Source organism: Onychomys torridus, chromosome 2, assembly GCF_903995425.1.
Source record: "Onychomys torridus chromosome 2, mOncTor1.1, whole genome shotgun sequence".
NCBI lineage: Eukaryota > Metazoa > Chordata > Mammalia > Rodentia > Cricetidae > Onychomys > Onychomys torridus.
This window is the reverse complement of record NC_050444.1, coordinates 47,871,790-47,898,048: the sequence shown is the minus strand read 5'-3', so window position 1 is coordinate 47,898,048 and position 26,259 is coordinate 47,871,790. Positions and strand designations below refer to the sequence as shown.

The 26,259-nt window shown below is 37.8% G+C and overlaps 1 protein-coding gene and 1 pseudogene across 3 annotated transcripts in view; one reads left to right on the top strand and one right to left on the bottom strand.

Moving 5' to 3' along the window:
- Positions 1-26,259, top strand: part of Fut9 (fucosyltransferase 9) — a 221,891-nt gene that overhangs the window by 147,920 nt on the left and 47,712 nt on the right. The window lies entirely within an intron of this gene.
- On the bottom strand, positions 20,113-20,763 carry LOC118578216 (annotated as a pseudogene).

The following is a 26,259-nucleotide window of genomic DNA, read 5'->3' as shown; positions in this document are numbered from 1 at the left end:
GATAATCATGTGAATTACTTAAACAAATTTATCTCCTACATGTCTCTCAACCATATACCTAGTTTTGTTTGTTATTTCTGCACTTAACTCAGAAAGCCCAACTCCAACAGAGTCCTAAACAGTCTTCCTTAATAAAGACAACTGCAGTTTCCAACCACTTGCTCTTCCTCTTTACATTGGGCCTTCTGTTCACCCTTCTCATTCAGCACATTCACATGGATTTATGTTCTTAAGATGAACTGGTGTGCTGTACGCACATACACACACACACACACACACACACACACACACACACACACACACACACATACACACACACACCAGTGGGAACCAGTTTATTGTATAATTCATGACTCTTGCTTTTGTAGGAAATTAATTTCTAAATTCTTTTGGTGATTATTTTTCTTGATTACTTGAATGATTGATATTTGTTTGTGGCTTTCTATATTGTCTACAAAGAACAACAGGTTTTCATTCAGAAAGAATGTGTGATCGAGGCTATGCAAGGCTATAAGTCTTTTTCTGCTCATAGGAAAAAAGAATGATATGCCTGATTGAAACAACTGGAAAAACAGACTACTGAATTAGAAATGAAGATACAATCAATCAACTTTACCATCCAACAATTGGTTATTATTAGAAGCATTTAAGCCTGTACATAGTCCAATATTGTCTGGCAAAACTACAGAATCCTTACATAAGCTAAATAAGGTTCTATAGAAGGTAATAAAGACAGAAATCTGCTTACTAAATTGATTAAGAACATGATGAGTCTCTGTTGTTTCAGTTATTAAGATTCTAAATAGGAGGCAGCTAACTAGAAAAGAATAAATTAATTTCATATATAAAATCTATTATCAAATACTCCACATTCTAAACAAGGGCTTATTTATAACAATTACAGTTATATTTTCATGATTTCTCAGAAAATAATACATTTCTATCTCCTCCTTAAAATGGAAAGTATATAAAGAAAAAATAGTACCCTATTAATATATACAGTTACATAGACTGTTTTACAGAAAATGGACTGGAAGAACTTCACACCAAAAGTGAGCTCAGAGTCCCATGACATAAGGATTCTATCTTTTCATCACTTACTTACTCTGTGACTTATCCTATCAGGGTTATTATGAGATATGTCTTCTTCGCTTTATGTATGTTAGGCATCTCGGTATACCATTAGCACCTACTGTGTGACAGGCAGTCTTAGGGGAATTGGGGGTATCTCAGAGAATTCAGGAGACAATACTTCCTACTTTTATGGAGTTCTTTATATCAGAGATGAAAAATATTAAAAGTATCTTAGTCTGATCTGTAGTATACTGGGTATTATGGAAATTGAAGAAGAAACATATGAAGACTGTATTTGAAATATGAGTGGAATTCATTTTAGAAAGAGTGGTCAAAGAAACTCACTGAAAAGAACTTCAAGTAGATTTGAATGATATGAAAGAGAGGACCTTGTAGAATCTGCAGAAACCTTTACCAGATTTGCTAATGTCCTGAAGCAGTAGAGATAACAATGAGAAAGCTGGAATTAAAAATGTAAAACCCAAGAAAGGCAAGGGTAGGACTCGGGGATGTTGTAGGACAGGGTCATAGAAAGGATTCTGAATTCAAATCAAACTTAGAAAGGAAGCACTTTTTGGCTTTCAGCAGAGGAATGAATGGTCTTGCCAGCACCGTTAGCTAGGAGCTTATTAGTGGTATGAGCTGTTCTGAACCATGTAGCTCCGTATATTTTCCTTTGCTATATGTTTTTACACAGCACCTCTCACATGGAGTTGGAGAAGAGTACTTGAATAACAACTCTAAAAGCAACTATGATTTTCTTTCTTGCTTGTAGTTATCATTTGTATTTATAAACTATTCTTGTTACATATTTCATATGCCAAATCTAATATAAATATCTAATGTACATTTGACATACAAATTTTCAAATGGAAAAGGATGTAATGAAGGGTTATATCTTTGTAGTACAATATAAACACCCATATTTCTCAAAAGCAAACAATACATGAAGTCCACTTGTGTTGGCTAATTATCATGTAACCTTCCCCAGAGTATAGTTGATGCAATGTCATCTCACTGAAGAACACTAATTCCACCCCCGAGCAGTTATCAATAGAAAGAATTCAAAGTTGGACGGGTAGAGAAAAGGGAGAAGACCTGAGAAGGGCTGGAGGTGGGAAAGAATATGAATATTCCATGAAAAAAATTATACAAAATTTTTAAAAGATACAAAATAAAGAGTAACAATCATAAACATAAATAAACACCTGAGAATTGACGCCAGTTAAACTTTCTTCAAGTATCCTATATATGTTTTCTTTGTTCCTCTTTTTTCAAAAACTTAAATTTATAGAGAATAAATTAATTGTAAGCTATCACTTTTTTAAAGATTTAAGCCATAGAAATGTCTCTAATTTTGTATTATATGTACCTTTTTATCTTTTCCACTTTATTATAAAATAGCATTACAGCTTGGTAAAAGTTTTACTGTACAATACTAAAACATAAGTTAAGTTTATTTCAGAGTACATCCAAAGCCAGCTAAATATGTTTACAGGTCTGCTCTGGCCACGTTTTTACTGCTGTTAATTGACAGTCCTAATTGTACAGCACTAAATTTGGAGCTGGAATTTTGCTGTCTTTGAATAGCAGAAATTTAATTAGGCTTACTTTAGCTGCTTTATTATTTCATAATGAAATATAAAGAATCTTACAACCAAATGCCTTTCTCCCAGACGCTAAATAGAAAGCAAACCATTCACAGCTCAGAATAACAGCCAGTGCAAACACAATTACCACATAAAAAGGAAAGCAATACTGCCCTCTTCAAAATCCTGTACTATAATAACACCATCCTTTTCTTAACTTGCATTCATGTATAGTAGTATCAGGCTTATTTTAAAGAAAAGGAAAGAAAGATGGGACACCATAGGATAAAAAATATTAAAGGTATTAGTGTTTATCCACTTTAAGCCTAAAGACAGACATATGTCTTCTCAAGTTACAGATCAGGTGAAGCTTGCTATGTGCAGCAGCTACAGTAAAAATTTCTGTCCTTTTTACTTCCTTGCTAATTGAAATGAGGAAGACACCAGTTGGTTCATCCGGTGTCTTATTCAGTGTTATATTGCTGTGAAGAGATGCCAAGACCACACAACCCATTAAAAAAAAAAAAAAGAAAAAAGAAAACATTTAATTGGGGCTTGTTTACATTAAGAGGTTTAGTCCATTATTGTCAGAATGGGAAGTATGGCAACATGCGGGTAGACATGGTACTGGATAGGTAGCTGAGAGTTCTACAGCCAGATGGTCAGGCAGCAAGAAGAGAGAAAGACTCTGGGCCTGGCTTGAGCATTTGAAACACAGAAGCCCACCCAAAGTGACACATTCTTCAGCAAAGCCACACCTACTCCATCAAGGCCACCCTTCCTAATCCCTGTCAAGAATGGTCACTCTCTAATGACAAAGCATTTAATGTATGAACATATGGGGACCATTCCTATTCAAACCACCACATCTAGCAATCATTGTCTTATGCAAAATGCAGCATCACCTGGGGATGGCTAGTCAGCTAGTCAGGATGGAATCTGCCTGTCTAACCCTGAAAGGTTTTTTGAAGATATCAGGGGCATGTTGATAAAAGATATACAGGGTCTAAGATGTAGTCAACATTTTAGAAGAAAGTACATTTAATATTGTTCCACACAAAGATAAAGGTACAAAAGTACTGTGGAAGGGATAAAGGGCACTGGAGGCAAAAAGTAGTTTTAAACCCTACTATATTAAGAACACCTTAAAAGAAACATTTGTGTTTCAAAAAATAAATAAATAAAGTAGTCACGCATAGTTAATTAAAGGCCAGCCGTGCATTAGAAACAGTTTTCAACATTCCAAATGTCTCACAAACTGCAATAATTATAATTATTTTCTAACTGCTAATTGCAGTAAACTATTCACTGAGCTAGGGATGCAAAAATCTCAGTCATTCAATAAATGATTAAATGACCTTGAACTCAGGCCATTCAAGGACTCAGATTTTTATCCACAGAATGGAAAATGGGGTCAAGGTGAACCATTAGAGGCCCTTCTGTTTCCAACAGTCTTTGGCTTTGTGAACTTCATAGAGCTCAGGGTGATTTGAATGATAGAAGCTAGTCAATGGCTGTCATTAATACCAGACCAAACATAAGCAAATAATCATCAAAGTTTCTCTATTGGGGAGAGGGTGTGGATGAGTACTCTACAGGGCATCAAGCCAACTCAAAATGCCCGAGCTTTCAAACTTGATAGTTTTGCTTCAGTTATAATTACACAGTAGAATGAGTATTGGAAATGTATAATGAAGGCTATTTATTCCTGGGTTTTCTCCATTTGTATTGGCCTTGTGAATTCAGTTAAATATTCCAAAACATGTAGTTGGAGGGTTTAAGTTGCAAAAATTTTAAATTGCTCAATGTGTATGATGTTTCAGGCATATATTTTTAAAAGGATTGAGACTATATAAAAATAAGAAATAAGTAAGTCATCACTTAAATATTAATATAAGTAAATGAAAATTTAAACATGAGTTTTTGTTAAGTCTAAATACACACAAACTGCTAATAAAATGTTCATTCTTTGCCCTTAAATTATTGTACTTTAAAGCATGGACCACTAGATTTTGAAAGACTAGATTATATAACTCCCTAACAGCATCTTATAGGACCAGTACTCCAAAAGCTTTTGTTAAATTAATGTAATTCCTTATCACTAGAGTACATTGATTTTAGTGGTGAACATGATTACTAATTTAGATGACATGTAGCAAAGTTTTAAAATGAAAAAAAAAAATTGAATATAAAAGCCCACAATGAAACGTCTTGAGAATACAATAAAATCTTGACTTAAAACGTACTCCACCATTCTTTTAACCCAAAGTAGGTATTTTTTTTTTTAATACTTAAAGCAAGTGTTTTGTTTTTCGTAACTCTCATTTCACAGCAACTCAGAAATTAGGCTGTGTGAAACCAAATATAACACTGTTAGAAAAAAAATATAACTTTGGGTTATACCAAAAGTAATCATTTTTTACCTGACTTTTTAATAAATACATGTCTCATGCAAAAATATATTTTTTCCACATGATCCTTGTTTCTCTGGAGAAATAAATCTAAGAAACAGAAAAAGGGAAACAGTATAAATGAAAGACTGGTATAAAAGTCCTGTGAGAACTGATCAGGTTATAGTTTTACACAGTGCCAGGATTATGGAAGTCATCATAGAGAAGCAATGCTATGATGCCTGGAATTTAAAACATGGAAGTTAAGGGTAGTGAATGAAGAGTTGTGCTGTGGATATCACTCTGTATAAATAAAGTGCTGATTGGCCAGTAGCCAGGCAGGAAGGATAAGGTAGGTGGGACAAGGAAGAGGAGAAGGCTGGGAACAGGAAGGATGGGAGGAGACACTGTCAGCCGCTGCCATGAGAAACAACATGTAAAGACACCGGTAAGCCACAAGCCATGTGGCAAAGTATAGACTAACAGAAATGGGCTAAATATAAGAGTAAGAGCTAGACAATGGTAGGCCTGAGCTAATGGCCAAGCAGTTTAAATAATATAAATGTCTGATTATTTTATACGTGGGTTATGGGACTGCGGGGGCTTGGTGGAACTTGGAGAGAAGCTCTCCAACTACAGAGCTGCACGTTTCAGAAAGAGTGAGCAGTGTGCATAGGTAAGACAGGCTTTCCATGCATAGAAGGGAATACGGATCAGTAGGCATTAGAGAGCCACAGCTTTGGGTGCCTGATGTAGACTTTAATCAGCATACATGGAGAAGGCATGAGGGCCTTACTACAGGAATAGGAGAGCAAGGGCTGTGTTTTAGATTATTTTGGCAGCCCTGTTTATACATGGACTGAAAGAGATGTTGTAAAGTTTTAACAACTTTAAAGTAGAGAAAAGTTACAGGGGCAAATAAATAAGCCACTGTAAGTGGACTAACCATGCACTTTCAGTACAGCACAGGAAGACCACTCCTTCCTTCTAGAGGAGTCTCCTTCTGTGAAGAGTTAAATGTCTGGAAACAACAGCTGGATAGAGCTGGCCTGCTTCAGGTAACTATAAGGAAAACACGAGCGTCCAACATAGTGCTAAATACCACTCCCAAAATCTCACTGTGTTCTCTTTTACATTTTACAAAGCTGATTAATTCATACTGAGGTTTGAATTACGCCACTCAAATACAGAAAGGGAAAATTTAAAAAGTGCCATTCCATAATTAAGTTTTGCAATTAGACAATAGACTGCTAACTTACACCTTTGAGGTATGATTTCCTAAGTTATTAGACTTTGTAACAGCTAAAAAAAATTTACCATAAAGTCATTTTGGAATGGTACTTAATCAAATGTTAAATTTAAGCTATAAAGAAAAGTGAGGAGAATTCTGCTTGAGGCTAAAATGTATTGATTAAACTTGATAATGTTGTTAGCCTTAGGGTAACTTGTATTTCATTGGCTAGATCTTCATAATTACATGTAATAGAAACCCCTCAATACATTTATATTGTCCCAAACAGATAATCTTATTTTAACAAAGAAAAAAATCAAAAAGAATTTAAGAAATTCGACTTTATTTTTTTTTTATTCTTAATTTTTTTGCTGCCCAAAGTGAATTGAAATTGTTTACCTGTTATCAGACCAAGTGTACATACATTGCAGAGACTACCTTTCCCATCAGCCCTGTCTTTCTACTTCCTTCACCAATCTGTACATGGCCTGAGAGCACATTCATACAACTGGAAGAATAATTCCCCTCCATTAGGCAGAACAATGCTCCCCTAAATTCTCAAGAGACAGAAAGCTCTGAGCAGAGCTGTATTCTATAGAGATTCATAGTCCACATCTCTCATGGGCTTTGAATTCCAGCTGGGATATTTTGAGCCTAAGGAATACATTATCTTTTCTCTTTCTCCAGAGGGCAACCTTCCAATATAAATGATATAAATATAAAAAGAGTTATGTAATAAAGACATAGCTGTGAGCTTAGAGTATATTTTAAATCACCAGCATCAGCTTCTTTTCATAAGACAATCTCTCAATCTCCACAATTGGGCATGGAAAAAATGGGGAACTTAAGGAAATATAAGGAAGCACTTTAGAATTTTTTTTCCCAGAGCTGAGGACCAAATCCAGGGCCTTGTGCTTGCTAGGCAAGTGCTCTATCACTGAGCTAAATCCCCAACTCTGCACTTTAGAAATATTAAAAGGAGGAACCAGTAGACACTTTATGTCCATGTCCAATTGAATGTCAGGGCCTGTGAGGAAAAAAAAAAAAACAGAGTGAAAAAACTCTATCACCAGTGAAATTATTCCTATGATCATGTTGGGGAGATCACTGTCACATTGTGAATCACCACAGGGAAGGAGTCTGCAGTTAAAGCCCAGCACTACCCAGTCTTCATCCATGCCATTGGCTTTCCCAGTGGCTCATCTTTCACTGGGTTGCTTACATAGATGCTGGTAATCCAAAACAAGACAACAGATTCAGCCAAGACACCCTTGCAGTTCAGATTTGAATAATGACCTAGATTTTGCAGATGGGCATCCCTCCTGCAGGCATCTGGCACTAACCCTGGCTTCCAGAGTGCTTTGTTCCACTTGCAGCATTGAGTGTGTGCCTCTCTTCAGTCTCTCACTGGTCTAAAAGCTCTGGGAGGCCATGTCCATTTTGTTCTTTGAATGCCCTAATTTTGATACAAAGCAAATTTTCAATAAATAAACTTTAATAAGTAAATCAATGGTGTATCTTAAATAATTCCAGGGAATTATGTTTCATAAAATGTCCTTCTCTAGCAATATTCTTTCTAGACACCACGTTTAAGATGAAGAGACTATGTTAGGACTGGCCTAAAGGCCTGTCTGCCAAGATTCACAGTGTTAGAATCAACCTTGTGGAGTCATTTTGCATGACTTGCTATATTACTGTGCATGATTTGCATATTATGCTAAGTATAAAGTAATTTGTTATTTTTGGCCATCCCATTGGTGGAGTTATAAATATAAATGCTACAAAAGAGTGTTGCTAAGAATGTATGTACCTCCAAAACCTGAAAAGCATAATATATAATGTGTTTTTATTTCCACACATGAAAGCTGAGCTTTACCATCCAAAGTACATGCAAAGCACATCTCAGAAGCAGCAGAGAGGGTACTATAGAAATCTATTTGAGAGCAGTACTAATGAGCACAACATTTCTAGGTAAGAAAAGAAAAGCCATTAATTATTGTCAGAAAACGGATGCCATCAAACAAGCCCACCTTTTCCTTACGTTTTTATACATGGATTCTAAACTGAGCCACTTGTAAAAAGTTCTTAACTATCATAGGTAATTGACAGGATACATTTTCAGTTCTGGAGTGTAACACATGTGAAAAATTTCTGATCAAAAATTAATCAGACCATTCAAAGTGTGACCATGTGATTTTTTTTTCCTTTCAGTTGGTTTAGCTGGTAGATTATATTTACTAATTGTCATCATATATTAAACCATCTCTGAAGCTCTGGGATGAAGCCTACCTGATCGTGGTGGAGATTTTTGATATGTGTCTCCATTCATTTTGCAAACATTGTATTGAATATTTTTGCATGTATGTTCCTGAGGAAAATTGGTCTGTAATTTTCTTTCTTTTTTGCATCTTTATGTGATTTGGACATCAGGGAAATTGTGGACTCATAAACTGAATTAGGTAATATTTCTTCTGTTTCTATTTTGTGGAATGTTTTGAGTATTTGTGTTAACTCTTTAAAAGTCTGGTAGAATTCTGCACTAAAACCACTTGGCCCTGGGTTTATTTTGGTTGGGAGACTTTTAGTGAATGATTCTATTTATATTATTTATCTGATCTTGATTTGACATTTCTTTTAGATGTTCCAATTTAGTTTTAGTGGAGTACAGCTTTTACAGTATTTATTCCCTTATGATTGCTAGACTTCCTAAGTGTCTGTTATGTCCACCTTCTCATTTTTTTTTTTAATTTGGATGTTCTCTCTGTGTCTTTTAGTGAGTGTGGATAAGGGTGTGTATAGCTTATTGATTTTCTCAAAGAACCAACCCTTTGTTTCACTGTTTCTTAGTTTCTATTCTCTTTGTTTCTATTTTATTGATTTCAGCCCTCAGTTTGACTATGTGCTTACTTCATTGTTCTAGAAAGTCTTTAATTTCTTTATTCTGTCTCAACCCATTTTTCATTCAGTAGAGAAGTATTCAGTTTCCATGAATTTGGAGGCTTCCTATTGTTTCTGTTATTGATGATATCCAGCTTTAATCCATGGAGATCTGACAGAATGTAGGGAGTTACTTCCATTTTCTTGTATCTGTTGATCTACATGATCAACTTTGTGGTAAAATCTATGATATGCAGAGAAGAAGATATATTCTTTTGTGTTTGGGTGAAATATTCTATAAATGTCTGTTAGATCCATTTGGTTTATTAAGTCTGTTAGCTAGAGTGTTTCTGCTTAGTTTTTGTCAGGATGACTTGTTCATTGTTGAGAGAGCAGGATTGAAGTACCCCACTCTCTGTATGTGAGGATGAATATGTATGTAATTTCAGTTGTAGTAGTATTTCTTGTACAAATTTGGATGTCATTGTCCTCTTGGCATAGATGTTAAAAATTGGAATGTCATTTTGTTGGATTTTTCCATTGATAGTATATTTTTCTATCTCTTTTGATTTAGTTTTATTTTGGAGTCTATTTTGTTAGATATTAAAATGACTACACTAGTTTTCTTCTTGGGACTATTTGCTTAGAATATATTTTTCCAGCCCTTTACCTGAGGTAATGTCAATATTTATGTTGAGTTGTGTTTCTCAGGTTCAGGAGAAAGATAGAACCTGTTCTCACATCCATTCTGTTAATCTGTGTCCTTTTGGGGGAAATTGAGACCAATTATACTGAGAGGTATCAATGGTCAATAGTTGTTGATCCTGCTTTTGTTGTTGGTGTTGTTGTTGTTGGTGGTGGTGGTGGTGGTGGTGGTGGTGGTGGTGGTGGTGGTGGTGTGTGTGTGTGTCTGTCTGTCTGTCTGTATTTCCCTTCTTTTGACCTTACTACTGTGAGACTATTTATTTCTGTGTTTTCATGGGTATAGTTAATCTTTTTAGTTTGGAGTTTTCTTTCTAAGACTTCTGTAGGACTGCCTTTGCAGATAGATATTGCTTAAAGTTAACTTTATCATGGAATATCTTATTTTCCCTGTTTATGGTGATTGAAACTTTTGCAGGGTATAATAGTCTGGAAGGTATCTGTGGTCTCTTAGAGTCTGCTGCACATCTGTTCAGGCCCCTTTGGCTTTTGGTATCTCCACTAAGATGGAGACTTAATAAGTCTGCCTTTATATGTTACTTGGTCTTTCTTCCTTGCAGATTTTTTTTGTTGTTATTGGTTGGTTTTTTGTTGTTGTTGTTTTTGGTTTTTCGAGACAGGGATTCTCTGTGGAGCTTTGCACCTTTCCTGGAACTCACTTGGTCACTTGGTAGACCAGGCTGGCCTCAAACTCATAGAGATCCTCCTTGGTGCTGGGATTAAAGGCGTGCATCCCACTGACGACGACGCCGCTGCCGCCGCCGCCGCCACCACCACCCGGCACTCCCTTGCAGGTTTTAATATTCTCTCTTTGTTCTGTATGTCTAGTGTTATGATTATTACATGATAAGAGCTTTTTTTTTTGGTCTAGTCTATTTGGTTTTTGGTATTACTTCTTGTACCTAGATAGGCATATCCTTCTTTAAGTAGAGAAATTTTGTTCTATGATTTTATTTGAAAATAATTTCTGGCCAGGCTGCTCTGTGGTGATGCAAGACTTTAATCTCAACACTTGGGAGGCAGAGGCAATTGTATCTGTGAGTTCCAGGCCAGACTGTTCTATACAGTGAGTTCTAGGCCAGCCAGGGTTACACAGAGCAACCCTGTCTCAGAAAAACAAAAAAAGAAGAAGAAAGAAAGATATTTTCTGAGCTTTGGGGCTGGGATTCTTCTCCTTCCTCTATTCTTATTATTCTTAGTTTTGGCTTTTTCATCATGTCCTGGATTCCCTGGATGTTTTTTGTCAGGAGATTTTTAGATTTAGCTTTTTTCTTTGACAAATGTATTCATATCTTCTATTATATCTTCAATGCCTGAATTTCTTACTTCCATTTATGAAGAAATGTTTATGAAGCTTTCCGAAGTAGTTCCTGTTTGAATTCCTAAATTTTCCATCTCCAGAACTCCCTTGGTTTATGATTTTTTATTGATTCTATTTCCAGTTTTAGGTCTTGACTCTTTAAATCAAACATCTTCATACAGTAGTTGGTTTTATGGTCCATATCTTCTTCTTCAGCTACCTTTGAATATTCAGGGCCTGTTGTGGTAATATTGCTGGGCTGTTATTGATTGTGTTTTTATGCTGGCATCTATGCATCTGGGGTTGGGTTGATTATAGTCTAGGCGGTGATTTCTGGATTTGTTTTTGTTGAGTGGTGTGGTGATGGTTTGTATATGCTCTAACAAATAAAGCTTCTCTGAAGATCAGAGAACAGAGCCAGCCACAGAGTTACCCATAGAGACTGGGTAGTGATGGCACACACCTTTAATCCTAGCACTCAGGAAGCAGAGACAAGACAGATCTCAGTGAGTTCAAGGCCACCCTGGACTATACAAGATTAATCCGATCTAAAAGAGAAATAGAGCCAGGCAGTGATGGCACACACCTTTAATCCCAGCACTAGAAAAATAGAGACAGGAAGTGATATGGCTGGGCAGAGAAAGGAATATAAGATGGGTGGAGACAGAATCTGGGAGCATTCAGTCTGATCATTCATGGAGACGGGATCTCCCCCTTTCACCTGAGGACTTAGAGTCATTCAGTCTGAGGATTCGTGGAAACAAGATCTTCCCTTTTTGGCTGAGGAGTTGTTAAGGTGAGAAGTGGCTGTGGCTTGTTTCCTCTGAACTTTGAGCATTTACCCTGATATCTACTCTAGGTTTTTATTATAAGACCAGTTAAGATTCATGCAACAGGGTGAGTGTTTTATTCCTTTGTTTCTGTTTCCTCTGGATATTCAGTGTGAAAGCTTTGTGTTGCCAGTTTTCCTAGCTTGCTCAGCTGGTGTATCCAGAGGGAATGCCTGATGGTGTTGGATGCTAGGATACTGAGATGAATTAGGGGAAGGAACTTCGAAGGACAATGTCTTTGTGATCTCTGGGGGATGAGATCAGAGAGGAAAGGGAGACCACAGCAGATTTCCTGCTATAGAGCTGGGGATGAGACAGTTGAGGGAATGGGTTTTCAGGAGCAATAGGAGAAGTGTGGGTCTCCCTTCAGCGTACTCATTGTCCTAGGAGGAGTGGCCTTTGGATTAGTGGGGAAGTGCCTGCTAAGGCTGCAATTTGTAATAGAGCAACCATGTGAGGAAGAAGACTAGAAAGGGAAGATCTGTGGGATCCACAGGAAAGATTGCTATTGTCATTCTGCTCTAGAGCTGGGGATGAGACTGGGGGATTGAGTCTGGGGAAACAGAAAGCTTCATTATTTTCTAAGAGTGTGATAGTCTTATACTTTATAAGTATTTTCCTGTCCAGGAAATTTAGAAATAAGTCAGTGAAGTCAGGCCCAATTCAGGTAAGAAAGTACAATGGGTCAGCTCTGCTAGAATCTTCTAGGCGTCATGGCTAGAAAGATGTCTCAGTGAGTGATGACATTGATGCCCATCAATTCCTGGCATTGGCTCCCCTGTACCCACATATAACATTGGTTATGGTCATATGCATGTGTAAACTAGCCCTGTGGGGAGAAAGGGGCTCAGACACAGAAGGATTGTTGGAGATTTCTTGTCACCAGCCTAGTTCCAGGTTATATAGAGAGTGATGGATTACAGCTCTTCCTATTACCTCACTGATTGTCCACAGATATACATGTGCATGTACATGTATGTATACACACATACCTTGCATACACATAATGATAAAAACAGTAGCGTGTTATAGCCATATGCAGGAATCCCCACCTATTTCTTCAGATCTCTCATTGTTGGCATATCTTGAATCTTTTCCAGGGCCTTACCAGTTTAGATTATGAATACCAGAATCACTGCCCTCATTTCATTTTTGTAAAGTTATTTCTATCTGCATTTGTATTTTTGTTTGTTGCCCCTTTAAGAAATATTTCTTTTGCTAAGTTGTGGCTGGGATTCTACCTGAACAGAGGGGGAAATTGATTAAATCTGTAAGTCAACAGATAACTCACCCGAGAGGTAGAGATACTATATGTTTCTTTCCTCTGCATTTGTCAGTGTGTTTCTGCTGGGTTAACCCACCTAAGCATCAGCTTCCAGTTTAGAAAAACATGGTTAAAGAAAACTAAGTATTTTACTGTAAGACTAATATTGATCATGCTTCCTAGAGGCAGTTATTAGTGAAGATGAAAGAAATACAATGGTGTAAAGCAGGGAGCACTTCCCACCTGCTGATGCACTGCTAGTGCCTATGTATAGTCACCAGTGTCTGTTGTTAAAAAAAACTATCTCTAGTCGGTAAGTCCAATGATAATAAAAGTAATATGTACACTTAAAACTTTTATAAAGAAAAAGACATTAACTTTTTTTTTTTTTGGTTTTTCGAGACAGGGTTTCTCTATAGCTTTGAAGCCTGTCCTGAACTAGCTCTGTAGACCAGGCTGGCCTCTAACTCACAGAGATCCACCTGTCTCTGTCTCCCGAGTGCTGGGATTACACCAACACCACCCTGCTTGATATTAACTTATATGTTTACAGATTTCAGATATCAGTGGGCTTTGAATACATTTGTGTTTGAATCTTATTGCCTAAAATTTTTTTCTTTTTTTTATTTTAAACATTTTTTATTATATTTGTGTTTTAATTTTACACATCAGCCATGCTTTCCCCTGTCCTACCCCCTCCCGCCCCCACCCCCACCTTCACCCCACCCCCTCCCATCCATTCCCATCTCCTCCAGGGCCAAGACTCCTCTGGGGATTCATTTAAACCTGGTGGATTCAGTACAGGCAGGTCCAGTCCCCTCTTTCCAGTCTGAGCAAAGTGTCCCTGTATAAGCCCAAGGTTCCAAACAACCAGCTCATGCATGAAAGACAGGTCCCAGTCCCACAGCCTGGATGCCTCCCAAACAGTTCAAGCTATTCAATTGTCTCACTTATCCAGAGGGCCTGATCCAGCTGGGGGCTCCACAGCCCTTGGTTCATAATTCATGTACTTCCATTCGTTTAGCCATTTGTCCCTGTGCCTCTCCAATCCTGGTCTCAACAATTCACGCTCTTACAGTGCTTCCTCTTTCTTGACAATTGGACTCCTGGAGCACCACCTAGGGTCTAGCTGAGGATCTCTGCATCCACTTCCATCAGTTTTTGGATGAGAGTTCCACCACGACTGTTAGGGTGTTTGGCCATATGATCACCAGACTAGGTCAGATCAGGCTTTCTCTCCACCATTGCCAGAAGTCTACAAAGGATGTATCATTGTGGATTTCTGGGGACTTCCCCAGCACTCTGCCTATTCCTGTTCTCATGTGGTCATCAATGATAATGGTCTGTTATTCCTTGTTCTCCCTTTCTGTTCTTGATCCAGCTGGGATCTCCTGCTCCCCTAAGCTTTCTTTCCCTCAAACCTTGCCCTTCATTACTCCCACTGTCATTCAGGTTGATCATGTACATCTCAACCATTTCTCTGTCATTAGGTGATCCCTGTGTCTTTCCTAGGGTCCCATTTTCTAGGTAGCTTCTCTGGAGTTGTGTAGCAGTCTAGTCATCTTTGTTTTACATCTAGTATCCTCCTATGAGTGAGTACACACCATGTTTGTCCTTCTGAGTCTGGGTTACCTCACTCAGGATGATTTTTTCTAGATCCATCCATTTGCCTGCAAACCTCATGATGTCATTATTTTTCTCTACTGAGTAGTACTCCATTGTGTATATGTACCGTATTTTCTTTATCCATTCTTCAGTTGAAGGGCATCTAGGTTGTTTCCAGGTTCTGGCTATTACAAAAATTGCTGATATGAACATAGCTGAGCAAATGCCCTTGTGGTATGATTGAGCATTCCTTGGGAATATGCCCAAGAGTGCTACAGCTGGGTCTTGGGGGAGATTGATTCCCAATTTTCTAGAGGAAGCGCCATATTGATTTCCAAAGTGGCTGTACAAGCTTGCATTCCCACCAGCAGTGGACGAGAGTTCCCCTTGCTCCACATCCTCTTAAGCATAATCTGTCTTCTGTGTTTTTGAACTTAGCCATTCTGACAGCTGTAAGGTGGTATCTCAGAGTCATTTTGATTTGCATTTCCCAGGTAATTAGGGATGTTGAGCAATTCCTTAAATGTCTTTCAGCCATTTGAACTTCCTCTGTGGAGAATTCTCTGTTTAGTTCTATAGCCCATTTCTTAATTGGACTGTTGGGCATTTTGATGTCTAATTTCTTGAGTTCTTTATATATTCCGGGTATCAGCCCTCTGTCAGATGTGGGGTTGGTGAAGACCTTTTCCTAATCTGTAGGCTGTCTCTTTGTCTTGTTGACCTTGTCCTTTGCTCTACAAAAGTTTCTCAGTTTCAACAGGTCCCATTGATTGATTGTTTCTCTCAGTGTCTGTGCTACTGGTGTTATATTTAGAAAGTGATCTCCAGTGCCAATGTGTTCAAGAATACTTCCTACTTTCTCTTCTATCAGGTTCAGAGTAACTGAATTTATGATGAGGTCTTTGATCCACTTGGACTTACGTTTTGTGCATGGTGACAGATATGGATCTATTTGCAGCCTTCTACACATTGACAACTAGTTATGCCAGCACCATTTGTTGAAGATGCTTTCTTTTTTCCATTGTACATTTCTGGCTTCTTTGTCAAAAATTATATGTTCATAGGTGTGTGGGATAATGTCAGGGTCTTCAATTTGATTCCATTGGTCCATATGTAGTTTTTTATGCCAATACCAAGGTGTTTTTATTTTGGTAGCTCTATAGTATAGCTTGAGGTCAGGCATTGTGATGCCTCCAGAAGTTGTGTTATTGTAAGGGATTCTTTTGGCTATCCTGGGTTGCTGATTTTCCATATGAAGTTGAGTATTATTCTTTCCAGATCTGTGAAGAATTCTGTTGGTAATTTGATGGGGATTGTGTTGAATCTGTAGATTGCTTTTGGCAAGATAGCCATTTTTACTATGTTAATCTTGCCTATCCATGAGCATGGGAGGTCTTTCCATTTTCTGATATCTTCTTCAATTTCTTTTTTCAGGGACTTAAAGTTCTTGTCATATAGGACCTTCACATGCTTAGTTAGAGTAACCCCAATGTATTTTATATCATTTTTGGCTATTATAAAGGGTGATGTATCTCTGATTTCCTTCTCAGCCTGTTTGTCTATTGCATATGGAGGGCTACTGATTTTTTTTTTGAGTTGATCTTGTATACTGCTATGTTGCTGAAGTTTTTATTAGTTGTATCAGTTCCTTGGTTGAATTTTTGGGGTCACTCATGCATACTAACATGTCATCTGCAAATAGAGAAAGCTTGACTTCTTCCTTTCTAATTTGTATCCCCTTAATCGCCTTATGTTGTCTTATAGCTCTGGCTAGAACTACAAGTACTATATTGAATAAGTATGGGGAGAGGGGATAGCCTTGCCTTTTTCCTGATTTTAGTGGTATTGCTTTTAGTTTCTCTCCATTTAATTTGTTGTTGGCTGTTGGCTTGCTGTAGATTGCCTTTATTATGTTTAGGTATATACTCTGTATTCCTGATCGCTCCAAGACCTTTATCATGAAGGGGTGTTGTCTTTTGTCAAATGCTTTTTCTGCATCTAGTGAGATGATCATGTGTTTTTTTTTTCTTTGAGTTTGTTTATATGATGTATTGCATTGACAGACTTTTGTATGTTGAACCATCTTTGCATCCCTGGGATGAAGCCTACTTGATCATGGTGGATAATTGTTTTGATGTGTTCTTGGAGTCTGTTTGCCAATATTTTATTGAGTATTTTTGCATCAATGTTCATGAGGGAGAGCGGTCTGTAGTACTCTTTATTTGTTGCATTTTTATTTGCTTTAGGAATCAGGGTAATTGTAGCCTCATAGATGGAGTTTGGTAATATTCCTTCTGCTTCTATTGTGTGGAACAATTTAAAGAGTATTGGTATTAAGTCTTCTTTGAAGATCTGGTAGAATTCTGTGTAACAGGAAACTTAAAGAGTCTTATTAATAAAACTCAAACCTGAGGCCAGTTATTGGGGTGAATGCTGGAAGATCAGAGAAGCAGAACAAGCCATGGCTATCTCACCTTGCTAGTTCCTCAGGTGATCCTGTTTCCTCAGGCTGGAAGCTTTTGAGTCCTCCTCCACATGAATCTCAGCTGAACTGTGTTGCTCCAAAGCCTGAACACTTAACCAACCAGATGCTTAACTAACTACATGCTTTACTCTAATTGCTCTGGTTTCTGGTCTTCATGCCTTATATATCTTTCTCTTTCTGCTGTCACTGCCTGGGATTAAAGGTTGGGTTTCTGGGATTAAAGGCGTGAGTCACCATGCTTAGCTGTTTCTAAAGTGGCCTTGAACTCAGAGATCCGGCTAGCTCTGCCTCCCAAGTGCTGAGATTAAAGGCGTGTACCACCACCGCCCAACTTCTGCTATGGCTTACTCTTCCCATTTTCTAGCCACCATTTTTTGGCTTTGTTCTAGTGGCTGTCTGTTCTCTGACCCCAGATATGTTTATTTCGGGGAACACAGAATATTTCGGGGAACACAATACCCACCACAATTCTTCAAATTCTTCAGTGAAACCATCTGGTCCTGTTTTTTTTTTTTTTTTTGGTTGGGAGACTTTTAATGACTGACTCTATTTCCTTTGGGATTATTGGATTATTTAAATGTTTTATCTGGTCTTGATTTAACTTAGGTATGTGGTACCTATCCAGAAAATTATCCATTTCTTTTAGATTTTCCAGTTTTGTGGAGCAGTTTTTGAAGTATGACCTGATGATTCTCTGGATTTCCTCATTGTCTGTTGTTATGTCCCCCTTTTCACTTCTGATTTTGTTAATTTGGATGCTCTCTCTCTGTCTTTGGGTTAGTTTGGATAAGGGCTTGTCTATCTTGTTGATTTTTTCAAAGACCCAATTCTTTGTTTCATTAATCCTTTGTATTATTCTCTTTGTTTCTATTTTATTGATTTCAGCTCTCAATTTGATAATTTCCTGGTGTCTGTTCCTCCTGGGAGACTTTGCTTCTTCCTGTTCAAGGGCTTTCAGTTGTGCTGTCAAGTCACTAGTGTGAGATCTCTCCAGCTTCTTTATGTGGGCATTTAGTGCTATGAATTTCCCTCTTAGCACTGCTTTCACAGTGTCCCATAAGTTTGTGTAGGTGGTGTATTCATTTTCATCGATCTCTAGGAAGTCTTTAATTTATTTCTTTATTTCTTCCTTAACCCATTGGTGATTCAGCTGAGCATTATTCAGTTTCCATGAGTTTGTAGGATTTCTGTAGGTTTTTTTTTTTGTTGTTGTTGTTGTTGTTGTTGAAATCTAACTTTAAACCATGGTGGTCTGATAGAACACAGGACATTATTCCAATTGTTTTGTATCTGTTGAGATTTGCTTTGTGGCCAAGTATGTGGTCGATTTTAGAGAAGGTTCCATGGGTATATTCTTTTTTGTTCAGGTGGAATGTTCTGTAGATAGTGATTAAGTCCATTTGAACCATAACATCAGTTAAGACCATTATTTCTCTGTTAAGTTTCAATTTGGTCAATCTGTCCAGAGGTGAAAGTGGGGTGTTGAAGTCTCCCACTATTAATGTGTGGGGTTTTATATGTGCTTTAAGCTTTAGTAATGTTTCTTTTACATATGTGGGTGCCCATGTGTTTGGGGCATAAATGTTCAGAATTGAGACTTCATCTTGGTGGATCTTTCCTGTGATGAGTATGTAATGTCCTTCATCATCTCTTTTGATCTATTTTAGTTTGAAGTCTGTTTTGCTGGATATTAGGATGGCTACACCAGCTTGCTTCTTAAGACCATTTGATTGGAAAGTCTTTTCCCAGCCTTTTATTCTTAGGAGGTGTCTGTCTTTGAATTTGAGGTGTGTTTCTTTCTTTCTTTTTTTTTTAAAGACAATTCACTGTACACATTTTATTTACAGTTTTGTACTCTGTCTTAATATGAATGGGACTGCTTTTCTACTTGATCCATTTGTAACTATAACCAAAGCAAAATAACCTAAGTAATACAAAGTGTTAATGTACAGCATAAAGATACAAAAGCAGACATACTAATTCTAGTTAGGAATGTAATTATGGTGTCACATTTTTATAGTTTATAATTATGTTTAGGGATCACACAGACATAGATCCCTGATTTGAATTCAATGCGTAAATTTGTAGCAAAGCTTTTTAGTTACAAAAAAAATTACCAAAGAATGCACAAATTTAATGTTTATTCCACCTTTCCGTCATATTCCTGGATCCTTCACCAATGTTACCTGAGGAAAAAAACAAAATCAAAACAAATGAAAAACTGAAATCAGAATCACTAATGTTATCAAGGAGGGAAGCAAGTAAATTAAACTCTAGCCGCCATCAGCAAGAGGACAGCAAGGAAAATGCTGGGAAAGGAAATGACGTTGCTAGAATACTGTACTCAGACTCTCAACAGGAAAACACACTCCTGCACGGAGTGGAACAGAAACAGATCTTTTCCTGCTAAGGTAACAGAAATGAATGTTCTTTTTCGAATACTGTGGAAAGGCAAATGTGTGTATCATGGTAATTCTAACCAGCTGTTATTGTGTGGGCCAGGAACACATCTGCGGGTTCTGGGGTGACGTATACTGTAATTCTTTGATTGGGATAGTGGACACATTAGCAAAAATTGGGGGCAGGGGGCGGGATAGAAATGAACAGAGGTACATACAAAGGCGAATGAGACTTCTCTTATATCTTAGCAACATTTAGATGGAATCAAACTTCAGTGCAGTCCACTCTGCTTGGATGAGTCTTTGGTTCAGCTCCCAATCTCGATTGCATGATGCAGTCTCCTGTGAGAACACTCAGGTGTCCTCTTAAACAACAAACCTATTTTTAGTGGTAGAACCGCTCTTTGTAGCTGTGTCTGTGTGGGAATGATAACCAATCACTATTTTTGGAGGAAGTTCTAACCTTTCCTTGTATACTCTCCCTATGTGTGTGACTGTGTCTCTGTTTTCACATTCAGTAGTCCACATTGCTATCTTATCACCTTTAGCTCTAACATTAACAACAGCTCCACATACATCATAGCTGTAGACATCAAAAGATTCTCCAATAAGGCACAGCAGTGTTTCTAGCCAAAAGCGATCAAGGTCACTTGTCTCTGCTGTTTGTTCAATGTAATTAGCCATCTTCCTCCCCGCTTGTTTTTCTCATCTTCCCACATCGGCTCAATACCATCCTTAAAAAGTGAGTAGTCATAGCCAGGTATTAAATTACTAGACAACTGGATATGGTTGTACAGAGCCCAAAAGTATTAAACAGTATCAAACAGAGATCAATAGAAGGTTTGCTTGCCAAGTTTTGCTTTTATCATTTTTAAAAAACCAGAGTGCCCACCTGTTTTGTAGAGGGTGTTTAATATAGTGCTCTGGGTTGGCAACCTCCTGATTAGATTCTGTTTTCTCCTCTTCCACAGGAGGGGGATTAGTAGTAGGGGTGGTTTCCGGTTCCACAGTCGCCATCTTAGATCGATCTGATCGCACAACCTGAGGTGTGTTTCTTGTATGCAGCAGAAAGATGGGTCCTGTTTTTCTTATCCATTCTGTTAGTCTGTGTCTTTTTATAGGTGAATTGTCCATTGATATTAAGGGATATTAATGACCAGTAATTGTTCGTTCCTGTTATTATTTTTATTTTTTGGTGGTATTTTGTGTGTTCTTCTCTTCTTTGAGGTTCACTGCTGTGGTGTTATCTATTGCCTGTGTTTTCATGGGTGTATCTGACTTCCTTAGGTTGGAATTTTCCTTCTAGTGCTTTCTGTTGGGCTGGGTTTGTGGATAAGTATTGTTTAAATCTGGTTTTGTCTTGGAAGGTCTTGTTCATGCCATCTATGATGACTGAAAGTTTTGCTGGGTATATTAGTCTAGGCTGGCATCCTTGGTCTCTTAGTGTCTGCATTATATCTGTCTAGGTCCTTCTGGCTTTCAAAGTCTCCATTGAGAAATTGGGTGTTATTCTGATGGGTTTTCCTTTATAAGTCACTTGGCCTTTTTGCTTTCCTGCCCTTAATATTCTTTCTTTATCCTGTATGTTTAGTTGTTTAATTATTATGTGGCAAGGGGACTTTTATGGGGGGGTCTAGTCTGTTTGATGTTCTATAGGCTTCTTGTATCTTCATAGGTATTTCCTTCTTCAAGTTGGGAAAGTTTTCTTCTATGATCTTGTTAAATATATTTTCTGTGCCTTTGAGTTGGTATTCTTTTCCTTCCTCTATCCCTATTATTTGTAGGTTTGGTCTTTTCATGGTGTCCCAAGTTTCTTGGGCATTTTGGGTCATGACTTTGTTGGTTTTAATGTTTTCTTTGACTGATGAGTCTATTTCTTCTACTGTATCTTCAACACTGGAGATCTTCTCTTCCATCTCTTGCATTCTGTTGGTTATACTTGTATCTGAAGTTCCTGTTTTTTACTCAGATTTTCTATTTCCAGCATTCTCTCTGCTTGTGTCTTCATTTTTTTTTATTTCCCTTTACAGGTCTTGGACTGTTTCCCTCATCTGTTTCATTGCTTTTTCATGATTTTCTTTTAGAGACTTACTATTTTCTTCTGCTTTAATTTTTATAGCGTTCTTCCCATTTTTTGTTTGTCTATTCCTCCACTTTATTTTGATTTCTTCTATATAAGGCTCTAGCCTCTTCATGATGTTATTTATAAGGTTGTTTTCTTCTTCTTCCATTTCGTGATATTCAGGTCTAGCTGTTGGAGAAGGGCTAGCTTCTGGTGTTGCTGTATTGCTCTTTATTTTGTTGTATGTACTTCTGCCTTGACATCTGCCCATCTCCTTGTGGACTCGTTCTTGGTCTTATCAGTGTACTTGGTCCAGACAGAGCTGACAGATTTAGGAAGCCTCTCTCTGGTCCAGATGGAAGCTCTGGGCCAGATGGAAGATCTGGTCCAGATGAGAGTGCTGGCTGGATAGGAGCTGGGGGGCTGGACTTTGAGTCTCAGGAAGTCCCTGGGGTCTCCTTATCTTGTCCAAACGGGAGCTCCTCTTGTCCAGATGGGAGTTCCAGGGCAGGAAGGAATGCTAGATGCTGGTCTCTAAGTCTCCAGAAGTGGCTGGGGTCTCTGGCAGATGGGTGTGGGGGCAAGGCGTTGAGGTTGTAGTGTCCACAGGAGGGTGTCTCTGGTCCAGATGGGAGTTCCGGGGCAGATGGGAGCTCTGGTCCAATGGGAGTTCAGGGGCAGATGGGAGCTGGGGGCTGGTCTCTGAGTCTCAGGAAGTGGCTGGGGTCTTGGACAAATGGGTGTGGGGGCAGGGTGTGGAGACTGCAGGGTCTGCCTTCAGTCTTGGAAAAGGGGAGCCTTCCCGCAGGGCACACCGATTGGCCGGAGACTGGGCCTGTCTATAATTTAATCTAGTCCTTTTTTTAATTCAGTGAAAAGATTTATTCATTTTCAACTTTTTACAGTGGTTGTAGCATTCCAATCCATTTGCTATGAAAAGTAAACATCTTGGTCTAAGTGAAAAGACACTCTTCTCCTTATTAAAAACTCTGCACTACATGCAACTTGAACAGTATTATTTCATATACACACTTGTCAGTGGGTAAAAATGGACTGTTCCCCTGTCTGCAGAGTGAAGTAAGCAATAGGTGAGGCCTCATGGAGAGCCTGTCATGGGAGAATCTTTCCTCAAGGTGATTGGCATGATGAGCAGGCAATGATTGTCTTCATAGTTACCCAAACTTTATTAACATTTCAATAGATTAGTTCTTAAACACAAATCGTCTCTGTTCTAATTAAAAATGGCCTACAATATTCAGAGAAAAGAATTTGTCTTTTGAATCTATTTAAAGTACATTTTAATTAAAATTTAATTAAATCATCCCCTGTCCTTCCTCCAGTCCCTCTCAAGTCCCCTCCTTCAACACCTCCATGCCCCTCATATTAAAAAAAAAAAAAAGAATTTCTAAACTCTGTGTCAATTAAAGCATACTTCCCAATAGTACCTACTTTTTATTAAATTTAACTTGAATATTAAACTTAACTCTGAAGTGTAAAAAATTACAGATTAGGAATTCGGAGGGAAGAAAACATGAGTCTCAGCAATTGACTTATTTCACAAGGTTTGTCTTGTCTTTTAGAAGAGGCCATATTGTGGTTTGATTTGTATCTCCCTGATTCTCTCCAGCGTACAGTCCAATTAAAAGATTATCAAGTAAAAACAATTTTAGTAGGAAGGAGCTCTAATATAATTTGATGAGTAACCTTTTAAGAAGAGACTTTGTGGTTAAACTAGAGGAAGGCATGACTATGTGAGAAGTTAGCAAGACATCGCAAGACCAGCAGAAATGGTGCAGAGGAAGTCTACTCTGACCACACCTTAGTTTTTACCTGACAAACTGTAGAACATCAGCAAAATTATTTTTTTGTAGATGGCTCAGCCTAATCTCTGTTATTTTTTTATGGATAGCCTTTCAAACAAATGTAGGTTTTTATCCTTTCCCCCACTTCTGATTTTTCCTTTTTTATATTATGAAATATCTGAATATTGAGACAATTCATTTCTGATTTTATTTGACTAATTTAGAATTTATTAGGACTTTTTATATGTGCATACCATTATACTTTGCTCATGTTTACCCCCATTACTCGCTTGCCTCACTCTGTCTTCCTCCTTGCAGCTCTCTTTACCCTGGGTAACCCCTTCTATTGTTATGCCATTTCTATTTTCTTATCACCACATCAAGAGAAAAAAATGGGGCATTTTTCTTTCTTTTTGTAGTTTGCCTAACATGATGATTTCTAGTGTCATCTATTTCCTCCAAGTGACATAAATCTCTTCTTTATGTCTGATTAAAACTCCAATGTGTATATACCACATATGCTATCCCTTTGTCTGTTGTAAATATTTCATTTTTAATATGTCTCTAGCAAGTACATTTTATTTCTGATCTATAACTTCTCCTGTAACAGATTACGTTTTTCTGAATTTTATTATTTTTTAAAAAAATGTTCATACAATAAACACTGATCATATCCTGTCCTCTCCCCCAACTTCTCTCAGATGCTCCCCAACTCCCACCCCTACTCAATGTTATGTTCTTTTTACCCCCCAAAAATAAACAAAATGAAAATAAAAACAGACATCCAAAATGACAAAAAAGTACGAAAATAAAACAAAAAGTACACGAGAAACGTGTAGTCCATTTTGTGTTGGCCACCTTAACCCTGGATATGAGGCCTGCCCTGGAATGTGGTTGATACACCCAGTGGCATTCCAATGTAGAAAAAGGAGTTTGCCTCTGCCAGCAGGTATTAATTGCAAATATTTTCTAAGTTAGGAGTGGGAAGGAGCCTGTGTCCCTAATCCTTCTGTTTCTCCTTCTCTGTAAAGGGTTTCTTTGTCCGGTTTGAATTTAGGCAGGTCCTAAGCATGGTACTACACTCATTCTGAGTTTGGATGTTCATCAGCTCTGCTGTATCTGGAAAACACTATGTCCTTGGAGTTATTCACTACATCTAGTTCTTAAAAATCTTTCCACCTCCTCTTCGACATGGATTTCTGAGCACTTAGGGTGAGGGGTTTGATAAAAGACATCTCATCTATAACTGAGTGCTCCAATATCTCTCACTCCTTTTACATTGCCCAGTTAGTACAGTGATATGTCATTAGGCATCATTTTATTGTTATGTTCAGTAAACAGAATGATAGGAGTAGGTTTTCTCCTAAAACACATGAACTATCTAGTTCTGGTTTTTTTGCTTACTTTATCAGTGACAGGCATAGATTCCATCGCATGGAGTGGGTCTTAAATCCAATCAATAAGTGGTGTGTTACCTCCATAACATTTGTAGCACTGTTGTACCAGTAAATCTTGAAGGCAGGTTGTTTTAGGCTGCAGTGTTCATGGCTGGGTCACATGAATGATTATTGTTTTCTGGCAGGAACTTGCACAGTACCTTCCAGAACCATGGATGTTAGTCAGTATATATGAAGCTTCTAGTTGGGCACCAAATCAATTTCTTCACGTTCAATGACATGGATATACAATGGTATATTATTCAACAGTGCCTTACCAGAACATTGTGAAGAGTAAGCAATAGTTTGGCAATAGCCTGTGATGTTTGAGGTATTCTACGGGATTCCTTTGGCCAATGAAGTATCAAAATATAATGCCTAGTATTGGAGATTTTATTTGATGGCATAAAGTGTGTAATTGGGGCATTTTGTCCTCCATTACATAGTGACTCCATTTACATTATATATTACATGTAAGTATATATTCCCTATTGTAAAATGTTTCCATGTGGCTTTTCCAAAGGTCTTTGGTGTTAGTTGCATTTCCCTTATTCTCTTCTTTACTCTGCCCTTCCATACCCCTCCTCATGTAATCTGTCTATTCTACTTTCTCTTCCATCTCTTTATAACACAATATTCCATTTATCCTCCTTTGAAGATCTCTTCCCCCTTCCTGGTCCCTTACTATCTACCTGACCTCTGTGGCGATTCTAATTGAAATACACACATCTAAAGATTAAAAACTAACATCCACATATAAAAGAAAATAGGATAAGACTTTCTGAGCAGGACATAAATAGCATAGGCATTGAAACAATCCATTAATAAGTAGAAGCTCATTAAGCTAAAAAGCTTCTGTACAGCAAAGAAGTCCACCTTTTGAGAAAAGTAGAAGCACTCAGAATGGGTGGGAAGCTTTAAAATGTATACATCCAGCAGAAGAGTTGTATCAGAATACATGAACGACAACGACAAGGACAAAAAGCCCTAAACAATAAGGAAACAAGTATCCTAATTAAAAATGGGATATAGAAGGAAACAGGATTTTCAAAAATATGGAAAACAAACAGATGAGGAACACTTTTTAAAGAGTTTCACAGACTTAGCCTTCACAGAAATGCAGATTAAGATAACTTTGTGTTGTTGTTTTTATTTAATCCAGTGATTAATATTTAATGGCCGTGATTGATATAACAAATGGCATCACATGCTG